General features: G+C 41.3%; 1 protein-coding gene across 14 annotated transcripts in view; it reads right to left on the bottom strand.

Moving 5' to 3' along the window:
• The window catches only part of PAM (peptidylglycine alpha-amidating monooxygenase), a 1,007,326-nt gene that overhangs the window by 801,568 nt on the left and 186,604 nt on the right, over nucleotides 1–19,154 (bottom strand). For 2 of the 14 annotated variants that reach the window (XM_069226077.1, XM_069226093.1), the window contains one exon: nucleotides 15,407–15,530. The exons of the other annotated variants lie outside the window; for them this stretch is intronic. The gene's annotated coding sequence lies outside the window, so the exon portion shown is untranslated. The remainder of the gene's footprint in view (nucleotides 1–15,406; nucleotides 15,531–19,154) is intronic. 14 annotated transcript variants of the gene reach the window in all.

Here is a 19,154-nt window from a genome sequence, read left to right as displayed (position 1 = left end):
CAGTAAAATCTATTAAATTATTTGACACCCAAATGACAAAAAAATAATGAGTAGAATCGGAGATATGCAATTTTAAAGATTTAAGTTAAGTTTAGCGCCTACAAGTACAATGCACCGCTTGCAGTTATTTGGTCGTGTGAGGCTGGGTGAAAGTCAAAAGTTCAGGCCGACCCTGATGAAGCACAGGTCAGATACAGGGACCACATTAGTCAGGCGCAAAGATTTCTGTTCACTGTGGAGAAGATTGAGAGGAGCAGGAAGCATATCAAGGATGGTTGCTGCTGTAGCGGGAAGAGCAGGCCGGTCGTCATGGACGGCTGTTACTATAGCACTAAAATCCTGTCGGGCATCGCAGATGGTCATTGCCAGAGATTTGTGTTGGTGGTCACTGCTGGCTGTTGATCCTGTAGCGTGAAGCACATATTTCGCTTTGCTGGTTGTCACTGGTGGGCACTGCAGCATGAAGAGTCTGGTTCACTGGAGCTTCGCATTGGTGTTCACACAGGTGGCAAGATCTTGCTATAGGCATATTCGTGGCTGAGAAGAGCCCATAACTTCTGGCTTTCTCCTTTTCTTCAAGGAGGAGCTCAACTGATGCAACACCAATGGTACAGGGGCTGGCAGGTTCCTCTTGGGGATCAGGAGCTCACTTCAGCACAAGCCAGCAGGGCTCAGGCAGGTCCAGTGCAGCAGGTCATTTTGCGTACATGTAGCTCAAAACAGGAGGCCAGTCAGCTCACCATTTGAGTCACTTCAGCTTGGGAAAAAGGGTGTAGGTCCCGTCTTCCTTCTCAAACAGCAGGTCAGCTGGGTGTTCTTCTCTTGTATTCACAGCTCCAGAAGCATACTGAAGAATGGGTCTGAGGGTGCCCTTTATACCCGGTGCCCACTTTGAAGTGGAAGAAATGTCTGGAGTTTTCCCCCTACAAAAGTGCCTGGAATTTCCTGCCTCCCTGCCCTTGTCCCATTCTGTCTGCAGGCACAATAGACAAGTGTGAAGTCTTTGAGAGTGAACAGAAGCAGAATCTTTGAAGTTCAAATGTGACAGTTGGGAGCTCCACCCTCTTCATCAAGTCAGGATGGCCCATCTGTCCATTACCCATACCGTCGACTGTCTGGCTGTCTGGGAGGAATACACAAAGCCCACCTGCCACTCACACCTGGCCAAGAGACCAAGGGAACAAGCTGCAGGCACCTAATGTTTTGGACAAGAAAATGTCAACCTCTAAAAGTGTCATTATCAGAACTGTGATTTAAATTTTGACTTTACCGTTTAAGTGGGTTTTAACTTACAATTCCTCAGACACCAAACATGATGTTTCTTCCTGCTGTCAAACAAAAGTTATTGCTTATTAGATGTAATAAGGTAACCCAATGTTATCCAATGGGAGACGTAGGTCTTACAATAGTGAAAAAACTTGTTTTTTAACTACCAGGACATCTAAAACGTAAAAGTACATGTCCAAATTTAAAAATGCAACACATCTTGCCTCCTGGGCTTGCATCCTTGCCTAAGTTAGGGGTGACTTATTTGTATTCAAAAGGAAGGTTTAGACCCAGCAAAAGGTTCATTTTGACAGGTCAAAATGGCAGTTTAAAACTGCACACAGGCTGCAATGGCAGACCTGGGTGGGTTTGAAAGTGCTATTTAAGTGGGTGGCACAATAAATGCTGCAGGCCCAATAGTAGCATTTAATTTACATGCCCTGAGTAACTGTAGTACCTCAGTACTAGGGACACATAAAAGTAAATTAAATGTGCCAGTTGGGTTTGAGGCAACTTTATAATGTTTAAAGGAGAAAGCACAAGCATTTTAGAACTGGGTAGCAGTGGCAAAGTGTGACAAATCCTACAGACATCAAAAATGAATTCAGAACAACAGGAGTAGCAGAGGCAAAACATTTGGGGGTGACCCCACAAAGAGGGTCAGGTCCAATAATAAGGCAAACCTTGGTTGTTTTAATGCACTTTATGAGACCCTCATTCCAATGTCCTAGATGGTGGAATTATTAAACAAAGAAGTCTCTCCAGTGAGAAAGGAAAGTCTGAGAGTAAAAGCCCAAACATTCCAACATGTGAAACCAGTACTCAAAGAGCTCCATTATATTTTGGTTAAAGATGGGTCTTAGTTTACGATATTGGCCACAGTGCATAAAAGCCCAGAATGTTGAAGTCCCAAAATATATGATCATCAGTGTAGCTAGGTACTGGTCAGGAAGGCAACCACAAACCGAAGGGAAGTGGTTTGCCATCATTCCAAAATGTGGATACACATTTCATAAATGTAAGTCTTTTTTATGAGACCTGCAATTTGAAATGGCCTTCCATAAGAGCTTAGCATATTTTGTGCAACTATCAATTAATTAATTGTCAAAAACATAGTTGTCCATGCCTTCAGTTATGTTAGATTAGTAGAAAGATTACATTCTATCGTCTTTTGTGTTATGACATATAGACTGCTGTCCTTTGTGGGATCTCAATCAGAACCGTCATGTTTACAGAATTTTTCCTAACCTCTCCTGATGCCAAACCTTCAAAACCAAACAATTTGGGTGCTTTAGACTCAGACAAAACATACTGGCCTTGGTCTACTCCTCTTTCGTTCTATACTAAGATAACTTTCCATGTAGAGAAGCACAAGCACATTGTTTTGAATTTTAAACATAAAACTTACAAGTCCTAACCTTTGTAAAGTAGGAAAAAAAGCAAAAGCAAAATAAGAGCACAATGACTATTATCAAACAGTATCCCTTCATCCAGGCTTGCCATAGGCTAGCACTAAGCAAATCCTACATTTGCCATTTTGAGCCTACAAGGAACAGACCAGCATCCTGTGAGCACTGCCCCATAGGACTCAATCTACAATTGACCGACAGCCCTCAGGAGGCAGACACTTGTGTCGCTTTGCTTGGGTTCCCTTCAGGAAGAGACCTAACTTAACAGTTCAAGCTGGACTGTTCCTACTGAAGCAGGACCAAAACTGATTTAAATGTGGCACATCTCTATTAAGGGTGGCAAAACAGATGAAAAAAATAATGGAATGGACTGGAATGCAATCCTGAGAGAGCACCAGCCATTTACATTAATTCAAACATTCCTTATATCACTTTATTGCTTGTTGTGCAGATATCTTCAGTGCAACAGATATGCCCAGACGTGGATCACGAGCTCAGTGCGCCACAGGACGTGAGCTATATCCCATCAACTAAACTTAAGTGGTCTAAACCGGTCTGAGGCGGCCTGTGTGACCATCTTTAGAGTATCTGGTCTAGCAGTTCATGCTGGACTGTTCACCTGGAGCACAACTAAGACTGTTTTCAATGTGGAAGGTTTCTGCTCAGAGTGGTTCAGAGGAGAAGAATTATGGGTTTGAATTCAGTTGCGCAATTGCCAGTGGCTGAGATTAATTTAAGCATTCCTTCCATCACTTTGATGTTTGTTGGATGATACGATGGGAGACAGTGGAGTGTGGGACTAGGAAGCAACAAAAGATTCCTCAGGGCACTCAATGAAAATGGACTTTCACTATGGGATATTGCACTAAATAATTCGGAATACTCTTCAGATAACAGGCTCCTGTGACGCATGAGCAACTAATGATGATCACAGAGCTAACGTTCCAGGTTGGTTTAAGAAACTATGATGCTGGGTGCTTTTGTCTAACAAAAGAGAAATGTATGGTGTACATGATTAATTGTGGTATGCTGGCGATGTAAACGGTAGTATTGATTGCTGGCAGATGAATTGACGTGAAGCAAATTTTTGTTGGAGGAGTACGTTTGGTTATTGTAAGTCATTGCAGTGAAAATCAATAGATTTTTTTATGTGCTTGCCATTTAACATTGGCAAAAGTTGAATACTGCTGAGATGTGGCATGCTATTCACGTTCTGAACTCCAAGAGGCTTCGTCTGTGACAATAAAGTAGTTAAAAAAGTATTAACATAACACAAGGTTCCAATATGTGCCTCGTGCAATCTGTTTTCTGAAACTGTCAAGTCAATTTTAGGGGTCAGCATCACGCACGGACAACTAGGTATTCCTTGTGACAAGCATGGCTGTTATTACAGGTACCAGATCCTACTGAGCACTTACTGAACTGCCAGGTACCTTCTAATTGTCCCGTTGATTTTCAGGGGACACCAAAACCTTACGACAAAAAGTCAAGGATTGCTTGTGAGGGAGAACATTACCTTAAAAAACAATGTTTCATTCGCAATAATTCAATGTCCAGGCAGCATTGTCTTTTGTAATAAAAAGAAACAACAAGCAATCTGATTTAAAAGGGGCCACCAAAGCGTCAGCAGCAGTGTAAGGAACTTCAGTTCCTTTGGACATATCACTACAGCAGTCTGGCACAGCTCCGCCAGCTCAGTCCGTAATGAGCAGCTCATAGAGGGATGCCTGGTGCGGATACTGGGAAGGTGCTGTGCTGCTTCGGTTCGTTCCTGCAGGGCAGTGATCAGAGTCGATGCATGTTTCCACTCGGCATTCTCAATCTTGGGTGACTGGGTCCAGGCGTGGGACACGGGCGCCATGATGATGGCACTTTGCAATGATCACAGAATTTGCTAGCCGCTGTCTCGAGCAGTCTTGGATGGGCACATAGCCACCATGCAGCTGCAATAACGTAGACTCAATATGTGGCAAATGAAACACTTGTGGGCACTGCTGCGGATGGCAGGAGATCTCAAGTTGGCCGCACCTTGTTCATGGTTGTGTCATCAGCGTGCCTAACTTCTTGAGTTTGGCACTGCAGATTTACTCCTGTGTAGGCTGAAGTGGGGTCACTGTGTTGGCTGTTTCATCTCCTCGTGGCAGGTGTCGCATGTTTCAAGTGAAAGGCTGACCTGCAGGAATTAGCCTGATCCATGGATGGTTAACACAAAGGATCCTTCCTTCGTGATTCAAGCTGATACTATTTCAGCCTCAGACACATACACTTGGCTTTTCAATAGTTTCTGCAGCGAGGGGGGTGGTGGAGGAGACCACCTCAAAGGAACAGGCAGGCAAAGAGAAGACAGCTCTGACTACTAAAAACAATTCAACACTATACATCTCTATTGGCCACATACATATGCCAGCAGTACCGTAACCCAGGGGTGCACTAACTTTCATGTGCCGAAGCAACATACACCACAACGGGCACTCAGAGGAGAGTGGGGGCTTAGCCATGTCATGCCACATAGATATACAAAGAGAGAACCAGAAATAAATCTTCCCACTGAGGTATATGAAACGGACCTATACTTCACAGCTGCTAACCAATTGTCACCAACTGTTAGTCATGTCGTGATCTGATCTTGGGGGCAGTACTCGCCCATAACAGCAGGATTAGGGGCACTGGGTTCACAGCAATCCCCAGGGAGAAATCATATATGGCACCAGTTGGGGGATTTATGAGTCGAATCTCCTGCACAGGAAATTAAACCACATTCAACCTTACAGAATCACTGAGGTCTAATTTTTTGATAATGTTCTTAGTAAAAAATTAATTGAACTCAAGTGACTTATGCAGGCATGTAAAACACATTTTGGGATTTATCACGGACTCAGAATTTTTCTAATAATATTTGTGTACCTCTCAGTAGGTAGCAGGGAATCCTGCAAATGATTAGTGACAAAGATTGAAACTGAATCCTCCACTTCATCAGTCTTTGTTGCGTGAGCCAGTTTAAAGGCTTCTGAATATTGTATTCCGGACCACACGCTCGCTCTGCTTGACTTGTACCCAGACCATCCTTACAAGGGGAATACCTTTCTTCGACGAGATTATGAACAAGTGAGAAAGCTTTGTATACATTCTCTCTCTCTCCCTTCAGCATGGGACCCATAGATGGCCAGACGATCACGAATACAAATATTGGTTGTCCATAAATAAACGTTTTCCAAAAGTAACACACAAGTGCTCGTCTGAAGTACAGCCAATCACCTGAAAGTCCACTGGTGCTCGAATAAAACCACATCTGTCCTGCGCACATCATCCATGGATATTCAGGTTTATGAATATATAGAGCCTTTAGCAAATAGTCATTAGTAGGCTCTGTATACACCTTGGCTGAGGTTTTGCAGATGGGGAGATGCAGTAAAGGCGTGGAAAGACTCTCAAGAAACAGTCTCAGTAACAACTGCATGAATTGTTGGAATTTTGGTTATAGCAAATGCTTCACTTGTCTTGTGCAGAATGACTTCTCTTAGCCTGCCAAGATGTCACTTGGTAGGAGTACTTATAGCTGCCAATATGCCTCAGAGGAGCTTAAATATCAGGACATACCAGTATACCTGTGAGATAAAATGTACACTGAAATAGCCACCAACATTAAAATAAAGCAAAGCTGTGCGGCTAACATTTGTCACTGATCCCCAATAGAAGCTTCCAGGTTTGGTTTGCCAGGATGTAAGTGTCCCGGACTACAATGATCTTCAGTTGATGCCCCTGGACAATTGTTTTAACACAATAGCAATTCCCAACACCGTCTCTGATTAGTCGCAGGACGGCAACAGAAAGATTAGCTCGTTATCACAAAGTACTGCCACACACAGTCACTCTAGTTTGTAGAGAAGAAAGAATACTCTCCCACATAATTGGAGATGATATCGATGCAGAAGTATGGAATCACGTTTACAGGGCACAGTAAGGTGGCTCACAGTGTTGGCACACGTATTGCAGCTGTGGTTAATTGGAGGCTTGCAGATCACAGTTTCCTTACATAACAAGAATACCCAGACACTGATCAGCTCTCCCACCGAACCACATCATATAATTTAGTTAAAATTAATTCATCTCTCCATGCTTTCTTTCTCATATCTGCCAAAACTGGAAGGGTTTATAAAAAGTTTAACATTTTATTAATTGCTATTTAAGTAGAAAATAATTTATATTACATTTACTTCTCTACAGTGCAGCCTATCTTCCTATAAGGGCAGAACTTTTAAGTTGAAGGCACCATTTTCCTCTGTTGTGTGAGTGTATAAAACGCATGTCAGAAGAAACAAGATTAGCACTAACTCCTAAATGAGGAGTAGTTCTGAGGTTCAGCATCAGATTTAGGGCCACATGTATGAATATTAGGTTTTGCGATTCGCAATTTGCGAGTCGCATAACCTGATGTACAACAGTGTCAATGACACTGTTGGCGATTCCCAATGGGGTCGCAAATGACCTACCTCATAAATATTCATAAGGTAGGTTGCAATTTGTGACCCCACTGGGAATGGCCGCCCTCACAGGGATGGTGGCCTGCTGGGGTCAGCAGACCACCATGCCTGTAATTGCTTTTAAATAAAGCACTTTTAAAAAAAATTTTTTTATTGCAGCCCGTTTTCCTTAAATTTGTTTGCGAATGGGTTAGCACCAAACTGCAGTTGTTTTGTGACCGTGTTCATGGTCACAAAACAATCCTACATGGCACTGCGACTCACAATTAGGAAGGGAATGTCCCTTCCTAATTACGACTCGCAAACCTATTTTGCGATTCGGTAAATAGATTAACGAATTGCAAAATAGGTTCTGTACATACCAAAATGCTTTTTCTTATTGCAAACAGCCCGATTCTGTGAATTGGCTGTTTGCGACAAGAAAAATGGTATGTACATCTGGCCCTAGGTCACAGCTCGCAATTACCGAAATGAATAAAGAGAAGAGTAGCCCATCAAAAATAAGCAGACTACAACTCAAAGAAACTTGTTTTCAGGTCAGACGGAAAAGAGAGAAAATAAATTTAATTCACTATTTATTCTCTGTTTTACTAACCATAAATTAACTTATTTATTAAAAAAAAAACTGTTTCACCCACTCACTATTCGCATTTGCTCATTTTGCGGACTTGAGAATGAGGGCCTCAAGATAAAACTAAAAGCATAGTTCTACTTTGGACTTTGAACAATTTAATAACAACTATATTTTTTAGAAAACGTGTGTAGGGGAAAATGCCAAAACAAACAAACTCACTAACTTATCAAAATGTAAATAATGTTTTCATTGTGTCAAAAGCAAAGCAGCCTGGAAGATCAGTCTACAGCAAGGATAACAAGCATTTGCAATGTGAAAGGTCTAGTATTTGCTTGAGTTAGAGCTATTTCATTGTACATTCATAAGTGGACTTTTTGTGCCACATAAATTGGTCAACCCTACCCCATAATTTCGTCGTTTCCTGCCACACAATTCTAGTGGCCCTGTATATAACTAAAACACTTCAATTTACCTTCTTCCTCTATCTGTGGCAAAAATTGAAAATGTTGCCATTTAGCATCCTAATTTAAATCTGGCAAGCTAATTCCAATAGAATACCACTTTCACCACCGCACCATCAGAGGTGCTGGCTGGCTAACACCATTCCCCCCCAAAAAAGACAAGACAGCCACAGAGGAGAAATAAACAAAAAGGATCACCCAAACACATTAAGAGTGTTCAAAGAGTCATAGTGTAACAAATATGTTAAATTGGCCTGAATTATGGTCATAATTGTAATAAGGAGAGATAATTTAAACATATACAATTATCATGTAAACTATTATCAGAAATGCACTTTTGGCATTAGAGTGTAATGCTCAAAACAGCACCTAGAGGGCACCATAATACCATAGTGGTAGCCGGGCTAGAGGATGCAGGGACAGAATGTGGGAAGCAGTGACAGAAAGGAGCAGGTGATGGCGTGAGGCACAAAGCAGGGAAAAAAGGCTACAGAGGAGTAAAAGAAGGAGCAAGAAAGGCAGAGCCAGAAGGAGAATCAGCAGAAAAAAGAACAGAGTGAAACATTGGAAACAAAGGTAAATGGTGTGAAAAGAGAGACAAACTGTGGCAAAACGTCACAAAAGACAAAATTTGGCGAAAGAAAGGCCAAAGTGAGAGTGAGAAGAAATAAGAGGGTAAGACATAGCAGGGTAAAGGAAGTGGAAAAAGCTGAAAAAAGTGGCTAAAGAAAAAGCAAGAATAAGAGTGAGAGTGCAAATGAAGAGTACGAGCGTGAGGAAAAAGTGGGGCAAAAAGAAATGGAAAGTGAAGCAAAAAGTGGAAAACAGTGGCCTAAGGTAGCAAAACAGGGAAAAGGTGATAAGTAACGAAGAAAAAACCAAAAGAAGTGAAGAGAGGCAAAGGTAGAAAGAGGCAAAAAAAAGGCAAAACACAAGTGGCAAAAGTGAAAAACAGGCTGAAAGAGAGAAGCAGGCTGAAGCTGGGGTCCTCATATTCAGTGCTGTGGAAGCTTAGACCTAAAAGGCCTGGCCTGGAAGGAGGGCCAAGGCACAGATATGGGTTTCAGGCAAGGACAGGAAGTGCCTTATCAATCTAAACATATGTGCATACACAGAGGGCCCTTTGAGTCAGCTCTGCTCTATCACTATTCTGTCTGTCATTTGCAGTCTGCTTCCATCTATGACATCGTACAGCATAGGGTAATGGTTCAGTCCACACCAATCATCGACTCACTTGCCCTATGAATGACAGCATTTTCTGATCACATGTGCACATCCCACTTTAAAACAAGTACGCTTCAGTGTCAGGGCTAACTGAGTAGCCCTTTAGTTTTCTCCTTTTCTAGTTCCCCTTCATTTCTTTGCTTCTCCTCCTTTATTTGAATTTTTCTTAAGGATACTACAGCACTACAGGCAGTGCTAGTGGATTGCTTACTTGCCACTTATGTCATCTGCAGTGTGCCCAATCTCACGTGCCACCTCCTCTAAACAAGAATACCATTATGGAATTATGTTGTCCATAGTGTATTATTGTTTTACCAATTCTAAGATGGCCTCATGTTGGGTCTAAATATGGTAACCATGCTGAAACTTAAACATAACAACAGACTATGTACAATCCCTTGGCAAGACAGATATCCGTTGTTAAATTTAGTTTTATTACTGCAAGTATATGCACGCTATGAGCTATGTTGTGATGGAAGCATATATTTTTTTCTACTTGAATTCTTTTAATTTATTTAGCATATGTTGTTGAGCTTGTGTGTGCTTTATTGAAATTGTATTAGGGTGAATGCAGGAATGCGTCAGTGGATGGATGAATGGATGCATGCATGAGTGCAAAGAAGAAAAACAGAGTGCATGTATAATGATTTATTGAGTGCCTTAGCACATAAATGACCCAACAAGCACAACCATTCTTAAGCCTGACAAAACTTGGCAATGCTTGTGTTGAAATGCTAACTATAAACTTGTACCTCAAGAGACAGAAACTCAACAGACACAAACTCAAATTCAAAAGACCAGAAAAAAAGATGTTAACAAAAACATTTTAAAGGAAACTATTATTAGTTACACGCACACGTTTGAAGCAATCCTGAAACAAAACAACCATGTTTGAAATAATTGAGGGAAGAGTGCGTGTGTGAAGGATCTCAAATCCTAATAGAAATGCTAGAGATCGGTCACCATCCTGTGGGGTAGCTCAGCTATCTCATCAGAACTATGGAAAAGAGCATTGTGAGAAGCTCATCTGACCCGGTGTCTCTCTTTGTTTTTTTTGTTTCTTTTCTTTAGCAACTGGCACGATCGGGCCACTGTCCTGCATTAGAAAGGGAATATAGGCATGCAAGTAAAGCAACAGTTCACCTTTGCATTGAGGTTCAGGCTCGCTCACTCTTTAGAGGTGAGGAGAGAGAAACAAGTGCGTCCAAGCGAGCATGAATGCATGCTAAACTAACTCCTCTGCCGTGTTCCTCTGTTTCCTTGAACTCTCCCACAAATACAGTTGTTTGTAATCAGAGGCTAAGATAAAAATGTATATGTAGGGTAACTGAGCTCCAGCGCTGACTTCCTTGACTATTTAAGGATAGGGCAGGTATTTTGAATTGGGAGAAATCAAGTGTCAGTCACAGAGGAGATGGCTCTCCCCTTCTTTCCTAAAAGCTGTTTGTATGAATGAAACAGTGCAAAAACCTAGTTGTGAAGCAAAGAAACAAATTCATGGGTGCTGTCCTTCACAGCTTAAACAAATGAACAAATACCAGTTTGCCTATAAAATACCAGGTTACTGGAACATTAACCTAGTCTACAAGACGACACATGTATAGCTGAAGTACATACTTTTCCCAAGACCTGGACAGCTGATCGAAGAGCCACTGAGGGCTTCAAAGGGCTCTTTGTTGGAACTCCAAGCAAGAGTGAAAGATGACTTCAGACAGTAGTGGCTAGCTAGGATTAGCTAGGATTACCCTACTGCTTCTTAGGGCCCAGATCCTCCCTTCCCCTGCTTGAAGGAAACCTATACTTAAGAAGAGAAGTGGGCACTGTCCTAAGTAGTGCACCTTATTTGCAATGCTGTTAACAGTTAAAAGGGATCAAAGGGATCAAAGGGCTAAATGCCTTTCACAAATTGTGCATCCTGTGGAATGGTTCTTTCCTAAAATGAATAAGGTCCGGTGGTCTTTAAAATATAGTGCTATACATAGAGCTATTGGATACCCCGGGTTCTTCAATGCTTGATTACAGTGTCACCCTTGCATCATGAGACTTAACTAACTGATTGCCATGGTCCAAGAAGAGAAACCTAGCCTAATGCAGGTATTGGGAGACTGGTGGCAGAGATTTATTTAAGGAGTGTATCACACTAATTAAGAAGTATTATGGGTGGGTTAGATTACACTGTTCTTGGAGTCATTTATTACTTTTCTACGAATAGCAAAGAATGAAGTGAGTGAACTCATATCTTCTTCGTGGGTCTAGCACACATAAAAGGGGAAATCCTGGCCCCATATATTTTCTGCAATGCCTATGGCAAACCTAGTGTGTGAGAAATCAGTTACCAAACCCCCAGTTGCAGGATTTAGGGACTGATTTAGATATTGATTGACAGGTCACTCCATCATAACAGTGACGGATATCCCTTCCGCCTAAATCTAAATCCCATTATTTTTAATGGGATTTAGATTTTGGCAGATGCCATCACCGTTGTGACAGAGTAACTCATCTGCCAATATCTAAATAAGGAACTTAATCTTTTCCTATAATTTTAGAGGACTGATGACAATCTCTGAGAGGTACAGTGGAAAATTAGGAATGCAGTGGTCAGAGGATGGAAATGTTTGCTAAACAAGATTGACCTTCTTGACTTAATAATCTATAAAGAAGAACACTCATCTGTGTGCTACTTTTTAACACTATAACACAGAGCATGTTACTCCATCCACTGCCTTAATGATTGATTACATACCTCTTTAGTACATCTATAGTAGCTTTCCATCTAGATTTTTTCTAGCTTTGTTCTTTTTCCAAAAATACTAATTCCACTGCCTTCCAATGGGATGAAGGTAACTGAGCAAAACTGATAGAGTATTTTAAGAGCTAAAACGACCTTACAGGTTAGGTCAACATTTCATATTCTCAACAATGGTCCCTTACCGGTCACTTTTTATTTAAGTCCTTTTCTAAGCATGTTTTACAGAAACGTTTTCTTCTTTTCATTACTAGAGGGATGGTCGATTACAATTGGATCTTAAATACTTGTGTCATACTGTTGGTTATGTGCTGTGGTCTGTTTTGCTTATCATTATTTGTGTATAGAATTACACATTGTCTGTGCCTATGGGTAGTAAGGCACTTTGACCACTTGCACCACATTCTATTGTATAAATTCCATAACTGTGTCTACTTCCCTAGGAGTGCGGCTACTTTCACCGTTACTACCCCATCGATTACAAACTAGGTTAGTCTTGTAATGTGTTCTTCACACTGCTTTCCACATTCTAGGCCCTCGTGCTTAGGAATGTGAAATCCAGGGTGAAGGACTAATGAGTAAAGATTCTACCTCTGGCAGCTGATGCCTGAGGCTGTTGGACACTGTGGCCAATAAACCTACTCTCTTACAACCAATACCTTGTAGCGGTTTGGATGTCTACACTGCCACAATTTTGGCGACAAGTTGGACACAGTCCAGAATGTATGTGTGTACTGAGTGGTGGCAGACTGACTATGCCTGGAGACGGTGTTTTGGAGTATTGTTGGTGTGAAATGAAAGACCAACTGATTTCGAGCAACAGACCTGCCTATCAGGCCAGTAGGGGCGTAATTAAGCTGGGTGTACTGCGCTCTGAACAACTGAGACAAGAGTGAGATCCTGTCAATCTTGGAATTTAAACTCTAGCGCAAGAATACGTGAACCTCTGGGGCCATTTTACCCTCATGAGCACCTGCATTTACTGCCTTAGAATCAGCGTGTGCAGTATTCTTTGCTGCACTGCCCACATTGGAATCCTGCTTGGTGCACACAAAAAAGGAGTAACACAAGGCCAAAACGTGTTGGAAGCCTAGGTCTTCTAAATAAATAGGGTAGGTCCTGTCTGAGACAAAGTGCGCATCTCAGGAATGGGTTAAAAATTCGGATTTCTTCATGCATGGGAAAGTTGTGATCAGGGTGGGAAGCAGAAAAAGGTTGGTGGAAAGTGGATAAACTTGAAAGGTATTTGTTTTTTCTAAACTGGACCCTGGCTACCAATTGATATATTCCCATTCGTGTAATCGTGTACTGAAGTACTTTTCATAATAATTTATTTTTGACACAGAGCTTTAGTTTTTTCTAAGCATTGTAAATAATGGATGTTACTATTAACCAACTCTCACTTAAAGACTTTGGAATGATGGAAGATTTAGTGGCTCTTGTTCAAGGATTTGAACCTTTGACCTGTAGGTCATACAGATATCAGTGATGGGGACTTAAGATGCTGACCCATTTGCCAATTTGTTCTGCTTCTCTGGGTAGCAACAACACATCTATACCCCGGTACATCCCAAAACAACAAATGGGCCAGTTAATGGCATTCAGCTTGAAAGGTACTCACATATTAATAATTTCATGAAGTTATGAAAATAAAACCTCAAATCCACTTTTCACAAAACAATTCGAGTGACATCAAAGGAGGTGAACAAGCAGGTAAATATAGGAACTCTGTTATTGCTTAATGAGATTTTAATAAATACATTGGGGAAGTTTACAATTAGGAGCCTGTAAGGACAATATGGGAACCAGGGTGTTTGAGGAACAAGGGTGTGTGTTTAGAAATAAAGGAGGAGTCAATATTGAGACAGTAAAAGTACAAATTGGGAAGCTAGGAGATCGGCATACTATCCAAGACAAACAACCCACTTTGTGACTAATTATGGAAAACCTTCCACTCATTGGTTAAGCTGCGACAAGGTTAGGCAAGGAGAGGAGGTGGAGGCATCTTACATTTCCAGCATCCCCCTGAAGCCTCCAGATCTCTACTGAGCTGTCATGATTTTCCCTCTTGCCACTCACTGGTGCTGCCACCACCGTTGCATCCTGTAAGTAGCTTATTGAATGTTTGGGTGCTTGTGTGTATGTATGAATGTGTGCGTATTTTCACGCATATGCTGGGAATGGGTGAATGAAAGTGTGTGCGTGAATGTGCTTGTGAATGGGTGGGTGTGAGTGCATGCATGCGCAAGTACTTGTGAAGAGATGGATATGAGTACATGTGTGCAGGTCTGCTTGTGGATACATCAGTGTTGAGTATGTGTGCCAGTCTTTTTGGATTGAAGAGTGTGAGTGTGTGTATGTGCATGTGTGGTTGTGAATTAATGGGTGCAAGTGTGTGTGCTTGTGGATCAGTGGGAACATTGTGCGATTGCGTGCCTGCTAGAGGTGGGCGAGTCAACAAATTTGCAGGGAGAGCCAAAACATAGACAAGTCAAAGAATTTTAGAGCGCAGGAAGGAAGCTGTGCAGGCGGATCATAAAGATCAGCACAGGGAATTGCTTACCAGTCTCACAGGCAGGCAAAAAACATTCACTTTTAGTTAGGAGGGCCGGGGAATGGGTTAGTCATGTCTGCTTGCGGTCCAGTGAATCTGTAGCACAGATCTTCACACGACGTGTAACACCTGAAAATTGGTGGCTCTTTTAAGGGTTTCTACTTTTACACCTTTCACAATAGGGCGGGCTCAACTTGTTTTTTTATTTATTTTCTAAGCAAAATGGGTTTGTGTCTGATTAAGCAAAACGCAGACATGCTGGCTATGTGATGTGGGACCATCTTTGCCCTGCTCGACCAATTCCCACAGCCCCTCGCACTCCTCTCACGAGATGAGGACATCCCACTAGCTTACTTTAATGGAAATGTACAGGAAAGAAGAGGTAAACACGAAGTTGCTCTTTCGCAGCTGCCAACAAAGAACTTCTTTCATGGGATCCGTAAACAAAAATAGTGTTTCTAGGTACACAGGACTGAAATATAATAAAATAAGAGTGAGAAGTGAGTCTTTTGACTGCCTTGAGCCCAGCTACAAAGTCTGCCACACTAATGGGAAAAGTCCGTGAATTCCTTTAACATCCTTGCGTAGTACATCAAAATGCCTATTTGAGTGTGGGTTCATCGTGCTCTCTGCACCCGCATGCTCATCTCCCTGGGCCTCTGCAGCACTATGGCCCACCCTCCTGTGATACCTTGATCGTCTGGGTCAGGTTCCTCCATTCTTTCTGCAGGCACAGAATCTGCCCCTTCCAGCACCACTAGTCTTCTGTCGCTGGAAACAGCCAATCTCCTACCGCGAGCCTGCCATGCTGTGCCCTAATCATGAAAAGAGGACAAAAACACTAGCAAGTAATGTCGCAGGAGGGGTGAGGGAGAGAACAAGAGCAAAACAAGTTTGCTCTTCAAGTTAGTGATGTGGCATAACATACAGTGCTGCCGACTTTGAAATGGGGAAACCGGGTTCGAGTCCCGGCATAGGCTTTACCTGTGCTTCCAAAAAATATGCCAATCATAACAAATAAAACTAAACAATTGCGAATAGAAACCAAACATGGAACTGAAACAAAATTACAAATGCCAGTCCTACGACAGCAATGGTTGATGGTTGATCTCCCTTCATAAAAGTGTACAGGATCGAGTAAACAAATGGCGCCTCAAGGTGGAGCAATCTGCAATTCAATTAAAAAAACAAGGGTACCCTGACCAAGCCATAAATAAACAAAAGAGTAGGGGAACATGCAACAGAGGCCTTCCCCATGAAAGTGAAAACACACCCAAAGGCGGACAAATAGCAACATTTCACCAATGAAAAGAAATAAATGTAGAAAGCCACAAAGGAACTAGTGAAAAGTGATAGGCTTGATGAAAGCCCACAGAGTAGATTACAGCATGTCTCGAGAGACGGCACATGCACTGCATAGACTCCGAGCTAAAAACAGGTCGTCCTCTTTAAGATTATGTGAGGCGTATGCCAAGTTCATAAAATGTTTTTGGCAAAAACTTGAAATTTGAGGGAGCTTCTTTTTTATTTAAAAAAAAGGTTTATTTGGAATGATATATGTCAAAATAAGTTTGTGTCTCCAAAAGATGAAAGTGTCTGCTGGGGTATTGGCACCATTTGATCCCACCAGGAAGTCCGTTATTACTCTGGGCATAAGTAATAATGGACTGGGTGCCACACTTGCTCAAATAAGAGAAGGTTATCATGTGATGACTGTGGGTTTGATATCCAGATCTTTGAAATACAATGAGAACATATTTTCGGCCATAGAAAAAGAGCTGTTGGCTGCTGCTGGGTGGTTCAATTAATCTGGAAAATTATTCCAAAAATTGATCACTAGCCATTAGGGAGCATGCTTGGAGGCACAGTGATCAAAGTTCACAACCCTAGATTAGCTGAATTCCAAACTCCTGTAATAGGATTTCCACTTTGAGTACATTACAGTTACTAAAAACACTAAAGCTGAATATTTATCACATTCACCAGTTAGAGGTGAAGAGCAATCCATTAACTGGGAGAAGGAGGTGAAGAGTGCCTGAAAGCAACAATTGATGCATGCCAGGATAATAATTTACTGAGTGTGAGTGGACTATTGAAATGTCTGGTGATGAAAAACTAGAGAGCGTAAAGAAGTACGTCAAAGGCGGATGGCCCAAGGAGAAAGCTTTGTCAGTAAGGGTACATTCTTATTTCAAAGTAGCAGATGAATTGACAGTAGAGAGAAATGGGATGCTAATGCAAGGTGACAAGTTTATTCCCCCTACTGGATTAAAGGAAATAAATATTTCTGTGTGGGCATGAAAGATATTTAGGACAACCCATTAGTAAGAGAAAGATTTGGGGCAGTGATTGGTGGCCAGGGATGGACACAGAAATTATTGCCAGTGTCAAAGCATGTGTTATATGTGCCCTTAGCGACAAGGGGCTGAGAACTGAGTCCAGGCCTTTGCAACTGTGCGCTTTACCTGAAGGACCATGGTTAAAACTTGCAATAGATTTAAGTGGCCCATTCAACACTCTAACAAGGAGATGTATATTTGTGATTGTAGTGGTAGATTACTACAGCATGTTGTGGGAAGTTGATTTTATGGAAGAGTCCAACAGTGTCGCAGTCATCAAATTTATAAAGAAATTGTTTTTGAGGGAAGGCAGTCCAAAGGAAATTGTATCTGACAATGGGGTGCAATTTGTTTGAAAAAAATGGGGATTTTCTTTTTTTTCATAAACAATGCGATAAAACGAACGCATAGCGTTATATAACTCTCAGGCCAATGGACTTGTGGAAAAAAAAATGAATCGCACCTTGCCGAATTGCATTCAGTGGGCTGTCCAAAACAAGACTGAGCTGGCTGATGCAGTGGAAAGCATGCTGTGGTCCCATCGCTCATGTCACTGGGTTGTGTCCTTTTGAAATCATGATAGTATGTGTATGAACGTCCAAATTATGTCCTGTATGGTTGAGAGAACTTAACCATAAATTTGACCATGCTTGTTCTGTAGATAAGATCATATGCCCCAGGGTAGAAGCATTTCAAGACAAAATGAGAGGGGTGTGATGCTAGACACAAAGTCAAGGAAATAAGGAGTGAAATTAAAGTAGATGATTGGATACTTGTGAGGTAGCCTACTCAGGTTGTCAAAGGGAATCCTAAATTCAGGTCTCCAGTGAAGGTGGATGCAGTATCCAGGAATACTGTTTGTACAAAAGAATGTGAATGGTGGATCAAAAGCGGAGTAGTAAAGATAAAGCTGGGTGAGGGCAGCTGTGAAGGAGTAGATGTTTCATCCTCTGACCAATCAGTTGATGGTTCTGTAAATCAGGACAGAAATGCAAGTCCCAAGCCTTTCATGCATATGCCATGCCCAAATGATGTGAAGGTCAAATACCCAGCAGCAAACAAGTTGTGTCAAAACCAGCAAGATATTGAGATGTATAATGTGTAGGTCAAGGCTCATGTATGATATACAAATGCATAAGGATTTTTATTCTACCTATCTATTTATTAGCTATGTGTATTTTGTTATGTTTATAAGGAGAGAGATGTTGTGGTGATGTGTTCTTCATACTGCATTCCAAGTTCCAGGTTGTAGTGCTTAGGAATGTGGGATGTAGGGTGAAGGACTAATAAGTAAAGATTCTACCTCTTGCAATTGATGCCTGAGGCTGTTGGTGACTGTAGCCAACAAAACTACTGCCTTACAACCACTAACTTGTATTCTTTTGGATGTCTACACTACAACAGTTAGGTAGATTTGTTTTAGATAATTCAGATTAAAACATGTTTGGTTTTTTAAAGCATACAGTTGACACTCTACCATTCTACCTTTCAATTGCTTGTTCTTTATTTAATATGACCCATTTACTTCTGATAGGATTGTTTGCACTTGATTAGGTACTGAAATACTGGCCAGAAAGACCTGAAACATGTGTCAAATGAGTAAAAAATAAAAAAGCACAATTATAGAAACATAAGTAAAAGAAATATTATAAACTGGGAACAGTAGATATAAAACCAGCAACAAAGTGTACAATAAAACAATTTAGAGATTGTTTGAATGGCAGGATGCTTACAAGTCATTCTGAAAAATATTTCTCCACATAGAAATGCTTCACTGCATTTTGGTCCTGTTTATTTCAATATAAACGTGAGAATATTATAAATCACTGTTAGAAATTGGGTTGTTGATTGAAAAGGGTGTGAGCTTTGTTCAAGTAACAGCCATAATCCTTTGCAAAGTGAACCACTAAGTCACTAAACTAACCTGTGCTTAACCCTGGGTAGCTTAGCACAAAACGCAGTCAGGCTTAACTTAGAGGCAATGTGTAAAGTATTTATGCAGCACACAAAGTACAGAGTAAAAACACAACAGAAGAAAAATCCCTGAACAATGTAGAAAACTAGAGTAAACCTTAATAAATTATTTGACACCAAAACACT

Source organism: Pleurodeles waltl, chromosome 1_1, assembly GCF_031143425.1.
Source record: "Pleurodeles waltl isolate 20211129_DDA chromosome 1_1, aPleWal1.hap1.20221129, whole genome shotgun sequence".
Lineage (NCBI taxonomy): Eukaryota > Metazoa > Chordata > Amphibia > Caudata > Salamandridae > Pleurodeles > Pleurodeles waltl.
The sequence above is the reverse complement of the archived record's forward strand: the minus strand, read 5'-3'. Positions and strand labels throughout refer to the sequence as shown.